General features: G+C 30.8%; 1 protein-coding gene across 1 annotated transcript in view; it reads left to right on the top strand.

The window, feature by feature from the left end:
- Positions 1–15,120: 15,120 nt before the first annotated feature.
- The window catches only part of LOC129749898 (zinc finger protein ush), a 434,632-nt gene continuing 430,121 nt past the window's right edge, over positions 15,121–19,631 (top strand). The window contains exon 1 of the mRNA XM_055745025.1: positions 15,121–15,196. The gene's annotated coding sequence lies outside the window, so the exon portion shown is untranslated. The remainder of the gene's footprint in view (positions 15,197–19,631) is intronic.

Below are 19,631 nucleotides of genomic sequence, written 5' to 3'. Positions count from 1 at the left end.
TTACTGGATCTTTTATGCATTCTTTTGAGAAAGTTTTTGTAATGTGCTCCTCTTTGAGGTTTTTTTTCAAATTCAATGATTTTTTATCACGCACCTGATCATATTTTACGCTTCTCTTTTAACAAACATTCTGAAAATTTCTCGTTGTATAATTTCGACAATAATGGATTTCATTGGAAGGTGGAATTTTTCCACAAAATTCAGAAATTGAGATATCAGAATTGTTTAATTTCGGTAATTGAAATTAACAATGTTTTAAACATTTGTTCTACTGTTTGAGAATTTCAACTAGTCCACCCCAAGTTTCAAACTATTCGTTCTAATGCAAGTACAGTTTTTCTAAAATTATCTTCTATCAACTTTCAAGTATCCTGAATTGAGCATATCATTGACCGTTCTCCAAAATATTTAAACCATAAAAACACTCGCATAGTTGATTTTCGAATTTCACTGAGAGATTCTCTAACCATGGATAATTCTAGGTTTTAAACCTAATTAAGTATGATAACGATTTTTATGTGATTTAAAGATATGAAAATGAAATAAACATTTTGATTGAAATTATAAATTTTTCAATAACTGCTTTGGCTCTGATTGAAAAGTTGATTCTAAATTTTGAGTTTGAATTTCATTGGTTATTTATTTCTCAAGTCTTGATTAAAATTATGATTTTTATATGAGACACTCGATTAAGGTTTTGAATTTAAAAAAAAAGAAGTCCGATTTCATGTTGTGAATTTCACTTTTGAGCTCTAATAACTGAATCTATTTTTAATGTGAATTGATTTCTTTTCTTTTATTTATTTTTAATTTTAAATTTTCAGTCTGAAATTTTAATGTAACTTATTACTTTACCTAATTCTTATGAAGGAAATATTTATTTAGTTTTATTTGAAGATACCAGACATAATCTTTATATGAATGTTATATACTGAACTCATTCCCAGTGACTATTCTCTGGGACGGCATACGAAAGAAAACATGATTCATAGGGGCTTCCCGAGAAAAATTGCCAGGGGACCCCCTATACTTAATCCGACCCTGTCATTGATTGTTACAGATCCTTTCGTCTATCATTTTTAGAAAGGGAGGGAAGGATACAGTTCGATTTCAATTTAGTTACTAAGCTGAAGAACTTTTTAGCTGATAATGTGATAAAATTTTCTATGAGAAGGTTTTTTTTGGGTACGTAAAAAATGAATATGATGATCAGAGACCCCTACCTTCTTTGAGCAGTGAGGGATGAGAATTAAAAGTGGAGCTCCCATACAAGCTTAAGTTTCCTTTAATTCAGAACTCATCTAGCATAAGAGGCCATATTTTATAAGAGAGGTTGTTTGTGTACGAATCATTTTATATCGTCATATTTTTTCAGCGTGGAGTCGCGATAAAGGTGGTAAATTTTTATGCTAATTTTATTTGGCAAAGCTCGAAAACTTATCGAAAAAATGGACCCAAATCTTCCATGTGACGTTAATTACATAAGAAAAATATTCCTCTGGCTCGAAAAATATCCCTCTGGGAATAAATGTATATTCTAGCAAACTAAAAGAACTCATGCACATTTTGAAAACAGAGAAATACAGAACTTGAAAATATCAACTTTCAGAAAGTAAAATTGCATCATCTTTGTGTTGCGTTTTGAAACTCTAGCTGTAGCTCTTATTTCATAGAGATTGCCACTGAATTATTTTAAAATTTTATTTAATTGAATGCCGAAAATCTTAAATTAAATATTTTTTACAAATATCACTTATTCTTGGAATGTATAGCAAAGCACACTGGGTCAGCTAGTATTTAATAAAAATTGACAAAAAATAAACTATCTGAACTCACAACTCTCATCTGACCAGATATCTAACGTTTGAAATTGTGAGTCAATGCTTTTCCGTAATAAATACAACCAGTTGCATCATTTAGAAACATTCAGAGGAGGAATATTGTGTTTTGATTTTATGAATAGTTTAGGTCGGAAAAGTCGAGAATAACAAAGATCTGGAGAATTTAGATAAATCTCGAGATTATTTGCTCTGACCTCAAATGAAGTAAAAGGTCCGCAAAATTCAAATTTTGTTTTGTAAACACTCACTCCACATTACATTAACAGTTTCCAATGACAGATCAATAATTTCCACCAACTTATCAGCACCCGTATGGGTATTCCTTTGTCATTGTACTTTCAAGAGGTTCACACTCAAAAATCATTATCGACAATCAATGAAGTGCGACCACCCCACTTCACTTGCTTTGATTCAACTCTTTAGAGGAAGGAAAAAAAACTTTCGAGAAACGGAATGAACAGTCCCATCAATTTGACATTGAAAGGCTTGAAATGGTCCAATCGATAGTAGGGGATGATGTGCAGCATCCTTGTTACAATTTTTTTTCTCTTTTGCTACAGATCTAAAAAGATGATTGGTCAGATCGCGTTTTGTTTTTTTCTCTCCCTTTTCTCATCCCTGTTTCGAAAGTGCAGAAAATCTCAACAGCCAATTGAACCAATTTTACCGAAACAAAGATACTTGGACGTTCCCCGTCCTGCTTCCTCCTCACATGATCTCTAACTCTAACTGGGTCTAGCCGGAGAACATTGCCAACCAAGTACCAGACAAGTATCGGTTTCGTACCGAGTCCTATTTTGTGATTTCTGGCAAACCAAGGAGCGAAAGGCTGCTTCTGCTGATGTTTCTTATCTTTCGGGATGCAGCGCTGCAGAAACGCAACTTCCAACACAATTCCCATTCTTGCTGCTCCATAAAGTTCATCATCGTTTCCTCATCGGGCTTCCGTTGCGCCACTTTCGAGTTTCATCTTTGGCCGCAGAGAAAAGGATTCTCGAAAGGAGGGCGCGGTGCTTCGGATGGAAGATTTTTCCGTGGAAAAGTAAACTCTGCCTATCGTTACAAGGCAGAAGAACGAACCCTCAAGTCGGTTATCGTCTGACAACTTTTAGGAAAACACAACTTGTTTCGGATATTCGATATCGGCGTTCCGTGTTGCACACGTCTTTAGCCTTAGACGTCGTCCTCATCGTAGTCCTCGTCATTCGGCGTCGTTGTGGAATAGTTTTGATAGTGGCTGATGTGCATTTTCCAGTATCTTGCTGCTCAGTCATCCCCCTTTCCCCCCTTGTTTCCACTTCAACTCGCCTGCCAGGAAATGGCAACAACCGCAAAGCAGGAAGAAGGATGACGTTAAATATTATTTATAAAATTTCATATCACACAATTTACAACAAAACTGCATCCCGAAGATTTGTTCGACTGCGAATGCGATAAAGATGCGATGTTGTTGGTGTTTGGGTTTCCAGTTTGGGTTCCCCAGTCCAGGAATTGGAACAAGGACGAAAGACAGCAGCAGCAGCCCTTTGTATCTTTCTCGAGAAGAGAAGAAGGTGGCTACCGATGTATGTTGCCTTGCCCGGGTTTGAAGATGTGAATCCTTTTTCTCAGCTAGGAAAAAGACGACGATTCTGGAAAAGGAAGGAACCTCAGTAACACATCGCCATCCTAGTGGGGAGAGCCCCGAAAAGCACAAAGAGTATGGGGGGATGATGTTTGTGGTGCCCATAAACGACATTTTATTTCCGCTCTTCGTCGTCGTCGTCGCTGCTGGTTTTTAGATACCGAACCAAAACTCGGTGTAGCCATGAATAATAATAACAATAATAGTTGGGATGTTCTAGGAAGAAAAATAAGGATTTGCTTTACGACAGTTTCTATTTCCGGAGATGGGTGATTTTTTATTTGATTTTCTCGATTCGATGGGCAGTGCGGAAGAGCTATCGGCTGAGGGAGTGGCTGTGGATCAAAGCCGATGAACTGTTGCGGATAGAAATTATTCAATTTATTCATTTTTAAATGGATGAAGAGATTATTAAATTTTACAACCCCTTATCTGAGTGTGATTTGGTCGAAGAACAAAATGTATTTAAATGAATATACAGACAGATATCACCAAAGATTGTTGATTAAAAGCAGTAAAAAATTAAAATAAAAAAAAATACAAAAACTACAAAAATTTAAAAAATTACAAAGATTACAAAAATTCTAAAAATTTCAAAAATTACAAAAATTACAAAAATTACAAAAATTACAAAAATTACAAAAATTACAAAAATTACAAAAATTACAAAAATTACAAAAATTACAAAAATTACAAAAATAACAAAAATTACAAAAATTACAAAAATTACAAAAATTACAAAAATTACAAAAATTACAAAAATTACAAAAATTACAAAAATTACAAAAATTACAAAAAATACAAAACTTACAAAAATAACAAAAATTTCAAAAATTACAAAAATTACAAAAATTACAAAAATTACAAAAATTACAAAAATTACAAAAATTACAAAAATTACAAAAATTACAAAAATTACAAAAATTACAAAAATTACAAAAATTACAAAAATTACAAAAATTACAAAAATTACAAAAATTACAAAAATTACAAAAATTACAAAAATTACAAAAATTACAAGAATTACAAAAATTACAAAAAATTTCAAAATTACAAAAATGAAAAAATTACAAAAATGAAAAAAATACAAAAAATTCCAAAAACTAAAAAACTACAAAAATTTAAAAAATTATAAAGATTACCAAAATTCTTAAAATTTCAAAAATTACAAAAATTACAAAAATTACAAAAATTACAAAAATTACAAAAATTACAAAAATTACAAAAATTACAAAAATTACAAAAATTACAAAAATTACAAAAATTACAAAAATGACAAAAATTACAAAAATTACAAAAATTACAAAAATTACAAAAATTACAAAAATTACAAAAATTACAAAAATTACAAAAATTACAAAAATTACAAAAATTACAAAAATTACAAAAATTACAAAAATTACAAAAATTACAAAAATTACAAAAATTACAAAAAATACAAAAATTACAAAAATTACAAAAATTACAAAAATTACAAAAATTACAAAAATTACAAAAATCACAAAAATTACAAAAATTACAAAAATTACAAAAATTACAAAAATTACAAAAATTACAAAAATAACAAAAATTACAAAAATTACAAAAATTACAAAAATTACAAAAATTAAAAAAAATTACAAAAATTACAAAAATTCAAAAAATTACAAAAATTACAAAAATTACAAAAATTACAAAAATGACAAAAATTACAAAATTTACAAAAATTAAAAAAATTAAAAAAATTACAAAAATTACAAAAATTACAAAAATTACAAGAATGACAAAAATGACAAAAATGACAAAAATTACAAAAATTACAAAAATTACAAAAATTACAAAAATTACAAAAATTACAAAAATTACAAAAATTACAAAAATTACAAAAATTACAAAAATTACAAAAATTACAAAAATTACAAAAATTACAAAAATTACAAAAATTACAAAAATTACAAAAATTACAAGAATTACAAAAATTACAAAAAATTTCAAAATTACAAAAATGAAAAAATTACAAAAATGAAAAAAATACAAAAAATTCCAAAAACTAAAAAACTACAAAAATTTAAAAAATTATAAAGATTACCAAAATTCTTAAAATTTCAAAAATTACAAAAATTACAAAAATTACAAAAATTACAAAAATTACAAAAATTACAAAAATTACAAAAATTACAAAAATTACAAAAATTACAAAAATTACAAAAAATACAAAAATTACAAAAATTACAAAAATTACAAAAATTACAAAAATTACAAAAATCACAAAAATTACAAAAATTACAAAAATTACAAAAATTACAAAAATTACAAAAATTACAAAAATTACAAAAATTACAAAAATTACAAAAATTACAAAAATAACAAAAATTACAAAAATAACAAAAATTACAAAAATTACAAAAATTACAAAAATTACAAGAATTACAAAAATTACAAAAAATTTCAAAATTACAAAAATGAAAAAATTACAAAAATGAAAAAAATACAAAAAATTCCAAAAACTAAAAAACTACAAAAATTTAAAAAATTATAAAGATTACCAAAATTCTTAAAATTTCAAAAATTACAAAAATTATAAAAATTACAAAAATTACAAAAATTACAAAAATTACAAAAATTACAAAAATTACAAAAATTACAAAAATTACAAAAATTACAAAAATTACAAAAATTACAAAAATTACAAAAATTACAAAAATTACAAAAATTACAAAAAATACAAAAATTACAAAAATTACAAAAATTACAAAAATTACAAAAATTACAAAAATTACAAAAATTACAAAAATCACAAAAATTACAAAAATTACAAAAATTACAAAAATTACAAAAATTACAAAAATTACAAAAATTACAAAAATTACAAAAATTACAAAAATAACAAAAATTACAAAAATTACAAAAATTACAAAAATTACAAAAATTAAAAAAAATTACAAAAATTACAAAAATTCAAAAAATTACAAAAATTACAAAAATTACAAAAATTACAAAAATGACAAAAATTACAAAATTTACAAGAATTAAAAAAATTAAAAAAATTACAAAAATTACAAAAATTACAAAAATTACAAGAATGACAAAAATGACAAAAATGACAAAAATTACAAAAATTACAAAAATTACAAAAATTACAAAAATTACAAAAATTACAAAAATTACAAAAATTACAAAAATTACAAAAATTACAAAAATTACAAAAATTACAAAAATTACAAAAATTACAAAAATTACAAAAATTACAAAAATTACAAAAATTACAAAAATTACAAAAATTACAAAAATTACAAAAATTACAAAAATTACAAAAATTACAACAATTACAAAAATTACAAAAATTACAAAAATTACAAAAATTACAAAAATAACAAAAATTACAAAAATTACAAAAATTACAAAAATGACAAAAATGACAAAAATGACAAAAATGACAAAAATGACAAAAATGACAAAAATGACAAAAATGACAAAAATGACAAAAATGACAAAAATGACAAAAATGACAAAAATGACAAAAATGACAAAAATGACAAAAATGACAAAAATGACAAAAATGACAAAAATGACAAAAATGACAAAAATGACAAAAATGACAAAAATGACAAAAATGACAAAAATGACAAAAATGACAAAAATGACAAAAATGACAAAAATGACAAAAATGACAAAAATGACAAAAATGACAAAAATGACAAAAATGACAAAAATGACAAAAATGACAAAAATGACAAAAATGACAAAAATGACAAAAATGACAAAAATGACAAAAATGACAAAAATGACAAAAATGACAAAAATGACAAAAATGACAAAAATGACAAAAATGACAAAAATGACAAAAATGACAAAAATGACAAAAATGACAAAAATGACAAAAATGACAAAAATGACAAAAATGACAAAAATGACAAAAATGACAAAAATGACAAAAATGACAAAAATGACAAAAATGACAAAAATGACAAAAATGACAAAAATGACAAAAATGACAAAAATGACAAAAATGACAAAAATGACAAAAATGACCAAAATGACAAAAATGACAAAAATGACAAAAATGACAAAAATGACAAAAATGACAAAAATGACAAAAATGACAAAAATGACAAAAATGACAAAAATGACAAAAATGACAAAAATGACAAAAATGACAAAAATGACAAAAATGATAAAAATGACAAAAATGACAAAAATGACAAAAATGACAAAAATGACAAAAATGACAAAAATGACAAAAATTACAAAAATGACAAAAATGACAAAAATGACAAAAACGACAAAAATGACAAAAATGACAAAAATGACAACAACGACAAAAATGACAAAAATTACAAAACTGACAAAACTGACAAAAGTGACAAAAATGTTAAAAATGACAGAAATGACAAAAATGACAAAAATGACAAAAATTACAAAAATTACAAAAATTACAAAAATTACAAAAATTACGAAAATTACAAAAATGGCAAAAATTACAAAAATTACAAGAATTTCAAAAATTACAAAAATTACAAAAATGACAAAATTATACGAACTCGGCCGAACTCTTATGGTTATAATTTACTGAAAAAGGGCATTATCTTGGATATTTTGTAAAATATCTCTTTTTATAGTTTATATATGGTTTTGACATGATGCACAAAATTTTGTTTTAACAATCTGACAAATTTTTTTTATATACCAAGTTTCTAAATTGTATACTAGAAAAGATATCAAATGAAAAATTTAAATTACTTGTATTATTTTTAAAATGCTCGTAACTTTTATGCGATTTTAGTAATGTTTTCGACAAAGTGTCCTAGAAAAATTTGATCTACAACTTTTGTGAAGACATCTAATCTGTAAACTAATTGCTCTAAGAATAATTTTTTTCATCTCCCATCCTGATGGAATAATTACTTTTTTCTTTCGAGAGTATGAAAGATCACAAAAAATATGAAATTTTTGTGAAGAGATCAAATGGCTATCGTTTACCGTTAGTACGCAGTTAATTTTAATTGCTTTTCAGGCACATAGGGTTAGTGCGGAGCTCAGTTCGGTCTGGTCGAAGCCCGACTATTCAGGATTATCGTGTAAACTATTGAAAAATTAATTTTCCAGAGTAGGTGATAAACTTTCCATAAATTTTTCAAAACAAAAACATTAACAACACGCTTTGCAGAATCTCGATTAGATTAGGTAATATTTTCATCCAACTATACCTACTTCTTTCTAAACTTCGTTTAATTTCATACGATCTTCATGATTTTAGACCTAGAAAGCTGAATTTTGGCGTAGGAGCTTTAAATAAGCAGTAATAAGACCCCATTTAAAGGATGGGTCCGTACAATTCTCACACTGTTTCGATATTCGCATTGGCACAGAGGGGTTTTTAGGGCGATTAATATACATACATAAAGAATCAATTCATTCTCGCATGAATATGTTTCAGCAACAAAAAATAGTTTCAGCTGCTAAATCGAGGAAATAAAAGAGAAAAAAAACCACTTCGTTTATATTTTTTGTTAAACTTAATAAAGGTACTTAATAGCAGGTACTTACAAACTAAACCAGTCCTTCTGAGCTTCTCAAATCATCTTGAATTTTATGAATCGTAGAAACAACCACGTTCTTCATAGATGTTGAAGAATACGATGGGAAATCAATAACTTCTTAAAATCTTTTGGTTCTAAGCCTTGGACATAAGTTAAACTTACCCGATAAGAAGAGCATATCAAAATAATAACTCAAACGTATCTCACCAAGATATTCACATCTTATTCAGTTATAATTAAGTACCCAAACATTTTGACTTAAAGGTTCTCCAATCTGAATTATATCTTATTCTGCTTGACAGACTTGAATAAGGTTGAGCTCATTTTCAATGATAAAGATTTATTTTCGGATTGTCCTAAAATAAAATGATTATATCTTATTTGGATATACGTGCAACATTTTCTGAAACACGGACATCGAAGTCAACGGCCCAAACTGTACTTTAATAAGTTTCGCTCAACAGATGCAAAAAATTGAATCGAATTTTTGGAAAACCAAAAATGGAGTATGGCTTAAGCAAATAGTGTGGGTTACTGACATTCCACTAGAAAAATTTCTCGAAGCACTCATATCTTGATAAGTTATAATTTTGATAGGTTTTATTCTGTCCAATATCATACTTTGCAATCTGAATGAGATATAATCTTGAAAGGAGTATATCTAAAATTGATATAATTTAGCTATGATCGCATAGATTTTTTGATATAATTTGAGATATTTTAACATCCTACGAGTACTGAATTATAACTCATTTAGATAGAAAAAAATAAGTATCAAAATATCTCATTTTGATATAATTTAGTTTTTCCCTACTGATCGGGTATACAAACTTTGATTGTTTTTTTTCCAAAATAGCTTTTCAAATGAAGGTATTTTATAACTGAAAAAAGGCTAAATTTAGGATGCTGGAATAAAGGAAATTTCTGATAAAATGTTTAAAAAAAAATGAAAAGCATTTTGGCTTTTGCTGTTCAAACGATAGCTCCTTGAATACTAATCAAATGACCAACCAAATAAAACATTCCCTTAAATAACAAATTCCAAAACGAGCAAAAAATTACTGAACCCGAAACACTTTTGCATGGTAGAGATAGGTAAGTATAATCCCAATCGCCATTTCTTCTTCACTTCACCCCGAGCAAGCGATCGATGGCAGGACAGGATTCAAGATAGGACTGAGCTGGAAAGTATGTGATAAAGTGCCAGGATATCGTATCGTATCGGAATGGCGAAAAGAAGGACACAAAAAACCGGTCCCTTTGGGCCGATTTTACCTACCAATTTTTATCACTCGATGGCCAGACGCAATGTGCAGTTTGTGCCACACCAATACAGACCGATACGATTTGCTTATTTATTGGCTTAAGTGGATATTTTTTTATGTCTCTCTGTTGTGGATTTCGTTCGATCGGAGAGTGATTTTATGAATTGGGATTTGTGTCGATATGATGTGTTTTATTTGTCTGGGTCATATTTGGGTAACTTTTTGCGGCGCAAACAACCGAAGAAATTTGTTGTTTTTCTGTGAAGGTCATGTTCAATCCAAAAGTCCTTACTGGAGGGGGTTCGTCGCCTAGGAAGGAGGCAACAAATCCTTCTTATCAAGATTTTTCGAGTGTTTTTGATTCCAACGACGGTTTCAACGAGCGATGATACACCCAGGCAATAAATCTCGCGAATCCCCGCCGTAGATCAATTTCCATACATATCTAGAACGTTTCGCGGAGAGCTCGAGCTACCTTTCGATTATTTCGCCAATCGATTGGCGCGACTGAATCGTCAGACGTCTAACTAAAAGCGTCGTCGTCAAGCCGGGGCAAAAAATCTCAACCGTATCGACGTCGTCGTCGCCTTTCGACCTCCCCTAAAAACGCATCGCACTACATCAAAATGCTATCTAGAATCGTGCAGACATCCGAAAAGCGCGAGAACTCCAGGACTCAGGACCATCATTTTACTACCGCATCGCTGATATGAGTAAAATCCTTTCGACCCCACGGCATGTTTTGGAGATAGCACAAGCGAGACATGGTATCGTCGTCGTCGACGTCGTTTTGGCCTCGCTTCTGAATCGCAATGTCAATGTCTATGGACCAATTTTGAACGACGAGAAAAGTCCTCCCCAGAAAGAAACGACCCCAAACGACGTCGACGTCTCGTGGTTGTTGTCAAAGTCGTTTGGCATCAAAACGGGGAGCTTCGGCCATTTTCCAAGGGAGAAATGAAAACTGGCCTTTTTCCTCCATGCGGCAGAATGTGTCCTGCCCTAGCTTCCTTGTATAGGAAAGCTTTCTGTGATGAAAAGCGTAAACAACTTCGTAACTCATCTGGTGGTAAGCTACGATTACACATCCTACTATAGTATGAAGAGTCACCCTGGGAGGAAACGCGCTAAAGATACTTACGGTTGAAGGCGCAGAATGGCTTCGTCGATTCTGGGCCTCCGATAAAGAGAGGGAAATCTCCGTTACAGCCTTCAAAATTTATGTGTATGAGCGCTTATCCGACACTTTTTGGTTGGATGCAAGTGCACATTTGCGATTTTGCACTGTCATTTTGTGATATAAATTTACCAATAATCGGACCGTTTTATCTTCCGCATTTCTAATAATTTTCATGGAAATATCTACCTGCCATGACATAATAAGAAAAGTTTAACGTTTTTCAACGTTTTTGGGTAATTTTTTTCTTAATTTTGGGACATTTTTGTTTAATTTTTTAATTGTTTCGTCATTGTTTCTGCATCATTTTCGAGTAATTTAAATGCCATTTTCAGAGGGATTTCAATTTCTATGTTGCCTTATTCATGCGCAATTTTTGTCATTTTTGAATCTGTAGCATTTTTGCTTCAATTTTGTGTCATTATAATGTCATTATTGTGTCATTTTTGTGCCATTTCGTGCCAGTTTTGTGTCACATCTAATTTTTGTCATTTTTATCATTTTTGTGTCAATTTTTTGTCATTTTCGTGTCATTTTTGTGCTATTTTTATGCCATTTTCGTCATCTCAGTCATTTAAGTCATTCCGATCATTACTGTCATTTCTGTCATTTCTGTCATTTCTGTCATTTCTGTCATTTCTGTCATTTCTGTCATTTCTGTCATTTCTGTCAATACTGTCATTTCTGTCAATTCTGTAATTTCTGTCATGTTTGTGTCATTTTTGTGTAATTTTTTGTCATATTTGTGTCATTTTGTGTCATTTCTATATTATTTTTGTTTTGTTTTTGAATCATTTTTGTTATTTTCATTCAATGTTGTCATTGTTGTCATTGTTGTCATTTTTGTCATTTTTGTCATTTTTGTCATGTTTGTCATTTTTGTCATTTTTGTCATTTTTGTCATTTTTGTCATTTTTGTCATTTTTGTCATTTTTGTCATTTTTGTCATTTTTGTCATTTTTGTCATTTTTGTCATTTTTGTCATTTTTGTCATTTTTGTCATTTTTGTCATTTTTGTCATTTTTGTCATTTTTGTCATTTTTGTCATTTTTGTGATTTTTGTCATTTTTGTCATTTTTGTCATTTTTGTCATTTTTGTCATTTTTGTCATTTTTGTCATTTTTGTCATTTTTGTCATTTTTGTCATTTTTGTCATTTTTGTCATTTTTGTCATTTTTGTCATTTTTGTCATTTTTGTCATTTTTGTCATTTTTGTCATTTTTGTCATTTTTGTCATTTTTGGCATTTTTGTCATTTTTGCCATTTCTGTAATTTTTGTAACATTTATAATTTTTGTAATTTTTGTAATTTTTTGTAATGTTTGTAATTTTTGTAATTTTTGTTATTATTGTAATTTTTGTAATTTTTGTAAATTCTGTAAGTTTTGTTATTTTTGTAATTTTTGTCATTTTTTTAATTTTTTTTTTATTTGTTATTTTTGTTATTTTTGTATTTTTTGTAATTTTTGTAATTTTTGTAATTTTTGTAATTTTTGTAATTTTTGTAATTTTTGTAATTTTTGTAATTTTTGTAATTTTTGTAATTTTTGTAATTTTTGTAATTTTTGAAATTTTTGTAATTTTTGTTATTTTTGTAATTTTTGTAATTTTTGTAATTTTCGTAATTTTTGTAATTTTTGTAATTTTTGTAATTTTTGTAATTTTTGTAATTTTTGTAATTTTTGTAATTTTTGTAATTTTTGTAATTTTTGTAATTTTTGTAATTTTTGTAATTTTTGTAATTTTTGTAATTTTTGTAATTTTTGTAATTTTTGTAATTTTTGTAATTTTTGTAATTTTTGTAATTTTTGTAATTTTTGTAATTTTTGTAATTTTTGTAATTTTTGTAATTTTTGTAATTTTTGTAATTTTTGTAATTTTTGTAATTTTTGTAATTTTTGTAATTTTTGTAATTTTTGTAATTTTTGTAATTTTTGTAATTTTTGTAATTTTTGTAATTTTTGTAATTTTTGTAATTTTTGTAATTTTTGTAATTTTTGTAATTTTTGTAATTTTTGTAATTTTTGTAATTTTTGTAATTTTTGTAATTTTTGTAATTTTTGTAATTTTTGTAATTTTTGTAATTTTTGTAATTTTTGTAATTTTTGTAATTTTTGTAATTTTTGTAATTTTTGTAATTTTTGTAATTTTTGTAATTTTTGTAATTTTTGTAATTTTTGTAATTTTTGTAATTTTTGTAATTTTTGTAATTTTTGTAATTTTTGTAATTTTTTGTATTTTTTGTAATTTTTTTATTTATGTCATTTAATTTTTATGTCATTTTTGTGTCAATTTTGTGTCATTTTTGAATAATTTTTATGTGGTTTTTTGTCCTTTTTGTGTTAATTTTGTGTCATTTTTGTCATTTTTTCATTTTTGTGTAATTCTTGTGACATTTTTGTTTCATTTTTGTCATTTTTGTCATTATTGTTATTTTTGTGATTTTTGTCATTTTCATCATTTTTGTCATTTTTTATTATTGGAATCGTAACTGAGAGCGGTTTAAGACATTCCTGGTTTCAAACCGATTCAGCTGAAATTTGGCACAGGTTGGTTTTTTTGGGCCGGTTTTTTAGCTTTATTTATTTCCAAGGTCATTCACCAAAAATACCTTGCCCCGCACTGTTACACATCTGAGCTCGGGTATCCTTTCGAATCGCTTATCTTCCCAAGGATCTAGCCTTTTTCTCTATCGGTCGCACACCGTTTCCACTCGATTTCAACGATTTTTCCCCTAAGGTTGCCGTCTCCATCAATAGAATCTTACACCCGACCCACCCCACGAGAGAATAACAAAAAAAAAAACGACGAAAGGAAACACGAGTGGCAATGAAAATCCCCAAATTGGAGCTTTTCCTTCGTTCCTTATCAGCTCCTATAGATTTTCCAATATACACTCGACGTCGTAGTAGAGTTCTCCATACCACATTTCGTTTGCCTCTCTCTCTCACTCGGTTTCTTATCAGCACAAAACCCGGACGGCGAGCGATGAACGATCCCGATAGGAAACGACGTCGGACGACGCCGGCACATTCCGCCGATGCCTGATGGGGGAACACGACGACGATATCCTGTCTGCAAGGCCATCAGCTGGTTTCGGGTGCCGGGGTTTTGTTTGTGTGTGTATGTCTGTGGGTCTGTGGTGCAACATTTCCCGATAGATCTCCGCAAGAACCCACTAGCAAGCAAGCAAGTGGTAGTAAAAGCACGCTTATCAGATCGACTTTTTTTTTACATTGGCGACGCTGGCAAGAGGAGGAATAGCAGAGCGAGAGAGAGAGAGAGAGCCCCTCAGATAACTGGGTGGGTTGACTAAATTTGGCGCCCCAGCTTTTTGGGGGGACGATGGAATGGGATGGGCACATGTCCTTAACTCGCAGCTTTCTTATCTTCTCGCAGCACATCGCGCATTTCATCAGCACAGGAAACGAAAGACAAACAGCCAGATAACTGGGTCGAGATAAGCGAGGAAACTGCGCTTCCAACAGTCCGTCCCGTCTGCGATAACACGTCCTTTTTGCTGGGCAGTGAAGATCCACTCTTCAAGAAACTGAATAATTTTTGTTCAATTTTTTTTTTAATTCAAATCAGAATCAGAATTGAGAACTTGTTCCTCAATTTTATGTTTACCCATAGCTTCAGAAAACCCAGTAAAGGGTATTTCCCAATGAGTGTGTACCAAAAGTAAACAAAAACAAAACAAAAGTTCAAATTAGTGAAAATGGACGCAAAATGTGGAGTTTGTGAAATTAATTTCTGCAAGGTTTCGAGGTAAGTTATTAAAGAAATTCCATTTCATTTGTTAATTTAAGAAATTTTGTCACTAATTAACATTTTATATGGAGAATTTCATGATATTTGAGAGTTTATCGTTGTTTGTTCATCAACTCGAACATAGCCGAAAAATCGGAAAGATATCGGACGAAAAAACTTGAAAAGAATCCAACCACGCTGTTCAGTCGTGGGGGTCTACTGGATTTCGTCATCCCATGTGTGTACGTCCGTCGTTGTTGTCTGGAATCTATCCTGATAACATCCATTCGATGGTTCCGGACTCCCCGTCCTAGCTATGTAGCTCCTGCTCTTGTCGAGCGAATTTTCATCGTCCATAGCATCGAGATGTGGGTTGGTGGGTGGAAGCCGGAGACCGATAGGATCTCTCTATTTCTCTGTATATCAACCGATAGCCGATGTTATATGGGAATCGTGTTGTTTTTTCTCATTCCCCCTGGCATGTGGGGATAGAGAAGATGGAAAGCTTTTACGTTATCGCTGGAACCGTACCATTCCACTATGGGCGCTTATCGGACTGGGTCGATCAACAATTTATGGAACGTGTGTGGGTGTGTTTGCCAATAGGGGGCTTCATTCTGGCGAAAAATCCAAAAAGCGAAACTCCGAAGAGAGCTGAAGATTCAACGTGAAAAATATTTTATATAAGAATCTAAGATAACACCTCTGAATAACCCACAACACCCCCAGAGAGGGACCACCGTGAATGGAAAACCGGAAGAATACTCACATTTAGCGCTGTTGTGCTGGTGTTCTTATCTTTTCGAAATCCGGCGCCCAACTTCCTCTAGCCACCTCTTTCGGTGAACGTTGTTGAGGATGGTCGATTGATGAAAACTGATAACGATATTATTATATTTTACAGCGGTTCAGCGAACGATAAAAAAAACATTAACTGCTCGAGCGAGGGAGAAGCATATTAACCATTCTATGTTACCATGTAAAGGTAGCAGTTAGACAGTTCTGTTTTCTCGTGCATTTGTTAAAACAAGTCTTCAGGAATTTAGAACTTTGAACTTATTGTCACCATCTCCTGAGACCTTCGATTTTTTTTTTTTTTTTTTTTGAATAAGCCTGACCCGCGAAAAAAAAGAGAGCGATCCCCAATATCGGTTGTGTTGACGGTTTTTCCACGGAATCGTTGTTATCTGGGGAGCGCGATCGACGACAACGAGACATCTTTCCCCAACCTAATAATGCGTGCAGCAGCAATCTCTGCTCAGCACGACGACGACGACGACGAATCGCCTCTTTTATCGTTTAACAGGTAACGTATCCGTCCTCAGCGGGCAGAACAAATTTTTCTCAATGGTGTTAAACTTCTACAACGGAGTTCAGCAATCATCTCCCTCTATGAACTATTTTGTTGCAACTTTCGGTGCAAGTTCATTGTCAGCTCCCGTCGGTAGTAGAAATGTTTCTCTATTCCAGAATGCCTTGTGGTCGTTCTACTTTTTCTCCCCAGGCCAGTTGCTCGCCTGCCTTCGATTTTGATTGAAATGAGAGTTACGAACAGTGTTGCCAGTGCTATACGGTATTGTATTTTAAAATTTAATTTTAATTTTTTTTTTTGGTTTTACGATAGAATTTATGGTGTTTCATGAAAGTTTTCCACAATCCTGCCTAAACGCAAAAACAACATTTCGTTCATAAATATCCAGCTTAAAATATGTTTTTTTTACTTATACTTAAATATTTTGGTAAAAGTTGCGAACATTTGGTATGATACTTACATTCTAAATCAATATCTTTATTTCAATTGAAAATCGGATTGGTATAGGATGAATCATATGCTAGGATAAAAATCCTGGAAAAAAGAAAAACAATAATTGGAAATTGGATAACACCACAAAAAATGTACGTTTTACAAATTCACAGGAATGAAAATTGTTATGCATTATGAGCTGGATGTTTTTAAAGTTATAAAAAATAATATCTATGAATTCACCGTACCCTAAGTTGCAATGGGTTAACGGCTGCGGTGTGTATGTTTGTGAAAATGATGGATCAACCCATCATTTTCCTGACAGTGTCGTTACACACAATCTTGTTAAACATGGTGTCATAATATGGCCTAAATTAGAAGAGGAGCTGGACATCTTTATTTAGTTTAAATTCAGCAGTAGGTTCAAAGATGTCTATTTTTTTTTTCATGATCCATGTTGATAAGATGAATGGGAGTTGAAACACTTGCCCTCCCTTCCGCAGAACAATCGCAACATTTGGTAGTGAAAGTATCACAATTTACCATAATAAAAGTTGATACTTTCAATAGGGCATAATTCGTTTGGTTAGGTAGTTAGATGGTTTAGTCTTGTAGAATTAAAAATAGAGAAAACGTGTGAAAAGTATTACGATGTTAGGTAAAGGTTATGGTATTCGCCTCCCCAATGCTCTAGTAAGTGTGTATTTGCGGTTTATGAATTTCGTTGGCTTATTCTTAAATCAAGCATTTTACAAGAACTAGAGGCTCATTGGATGGGAATGCTGTTGTTGGAAAATGTTATATTTCATTTGGTAAGACGTTTTTTTGCTTTTTATTTAATTATTCATTTTTAGCAAATCTTTACGTTTTTCGGTTTAGTTTGAAATTCATCTATGGAAGTATATATTAGAATGTACGGTTTTGAAGAATAACAATGAGTAGGTAGTCCTAATTACTGATTTCGGGCATTTTACAATAGGCATGCGGTATATTTTAATAGAACCCCTATGTAGATTTTTTGTAAATTATGATGGATTTTAACATTCAACTATGTGAGGTAGGTAGGGTACGGTAAGATGTGCTCTTATATCCATATTCTGGTAAATTTTCATGATTTTGTGATGTTGTGATAGGAATAAGGTAGCTTACTTCTACTATTAATTTGAGCTAGAATTTTTATTAGTTTGAAATAGGCTTGCTCCAAAAAGCAAAACAAACTCTCACATCCATATTTTGGTAAAATAGTATGATTAGCAATGAAATGGAAAAACTCTAAAAAGAAAAACAAAAATTTCAAAATTTAGAAAATGAAAGGCAAAAAATTAGGGAAAAACAGCAAATAACACTTCAATTACTTCATGCAAGAACTAATTCCTTCCTTTATATTTCTCTTTCCTCTCCTTTCCTCTTTCTTTTATTTTCATATACCCCTGCGCATACGATTCGGAGTCATATGATGACTGGACCCCGAGACAACTATCACGAAACCCATCACACATACCAGTGGAATTGGGGCGGAGACACGAAGCAGACGTTCAACAGACGACGACGAAGGAAGGAAAAACATATAAGATAAGTTAAAATGATTCCTTTAATAACACAAAATTAAATGTAGTTAGATGCGTGGGGAGTATGTAGAGGCCAGTCTCGAACCCGCCCATGTCCTTCCTCCAACTGGTATCGGGAGGGGTTGGTTTATTATCTTGAACTGCATTTTATCCATATTCCATGGATATAATGAAGTGCTTGATGGTTTAACCAACGTCTCAAGATCGCTTACTATTCTACGCTGCCTTCTCTAAACTTTAAATTTTCTTCTCCAAACTATTCTAATTTTCATTTCCAGCGTCAGCTCCCCGAGCTATTTAAACGCCATAAAAAAAAAAAAAAAAAAAATAATAATAATATCTATGAATTCAGATTTCGATTGTTCTTAGATTAATTTTTCTTTAAAATGCGAAATCATAAACCATTAAATAGAAAAAAATATTGAAAGGTACCAGTACAAAAAATTATAACATAACGAAAACTCCACTTGAAATTGAACCTACAAATAATTCAGAGCTACCTACCTTGAACAATTTAAAGAAGGGAAATGATACACTTTCTTCAGCCGATAACCCACTGAGGATGCTAACAGGTAGCTAGTGAAATCTAGTATTAGGGTTTTTCAATTACTGTGGCTGAATTCAAAGGAATCATCGACTACTTTGAAATCATCTAGCAACGAAAAATTAACCAAAAAATTCGGATGGAAATCGGTAAAGACCCACGCGACGAAAAGGGACCAGTGATTGGAAACTCGGATCAAGGAACTGCTGATCTCTAAATTTCTTGGGCATTACCCACGTGCCCTCCAACAAATTGAAGAGCCGCAAATTCGAAATCGTAGCGCTGCAGGAGGTATGCTTACAGAGCTCCACGGTCTATCAGAGCTGCGGCAACACACAAAAACTACGAACGACTTTTATTGTGATGGTAGAAATGCAAAAGCGCGTGATCAGGTAGTAGGTAGCCACGATCGACGGCGACGAGCTGGAGATGATAGTCGAAGACTTTGTCTATCCCGGCTCACTTGTGACCGCAGACAGTGACACCAGCCGTGAGATCCAGCGGCGAATGATCAGCGGAAGTCGTGCCTACTATGGGCTGCATAAGCTACTGCGGTCGAGAAGAGCCCTCGCACGAAGTGTTTCGTACCTACATGAC

This window comes from Uranotaenia lowii, chromosome 2, assembly GCF_029784155.1.
Source record: "Uranotaenia lowii strain MFRU-FL chromosome 2, ASM2978415v1, whole genome shotgun sequence".
Taxonomy (NCBI): Eukaryota; Metazoa; Arthropoda; class Insecta; order Diptera; family Culicidae; genus Uranotaenia; species Uranotaenia lowii.
Note: the sequence above shows the minus strand (reverse complement) of the source record. Positions and strands in the feature narration are given on the sequence as shown.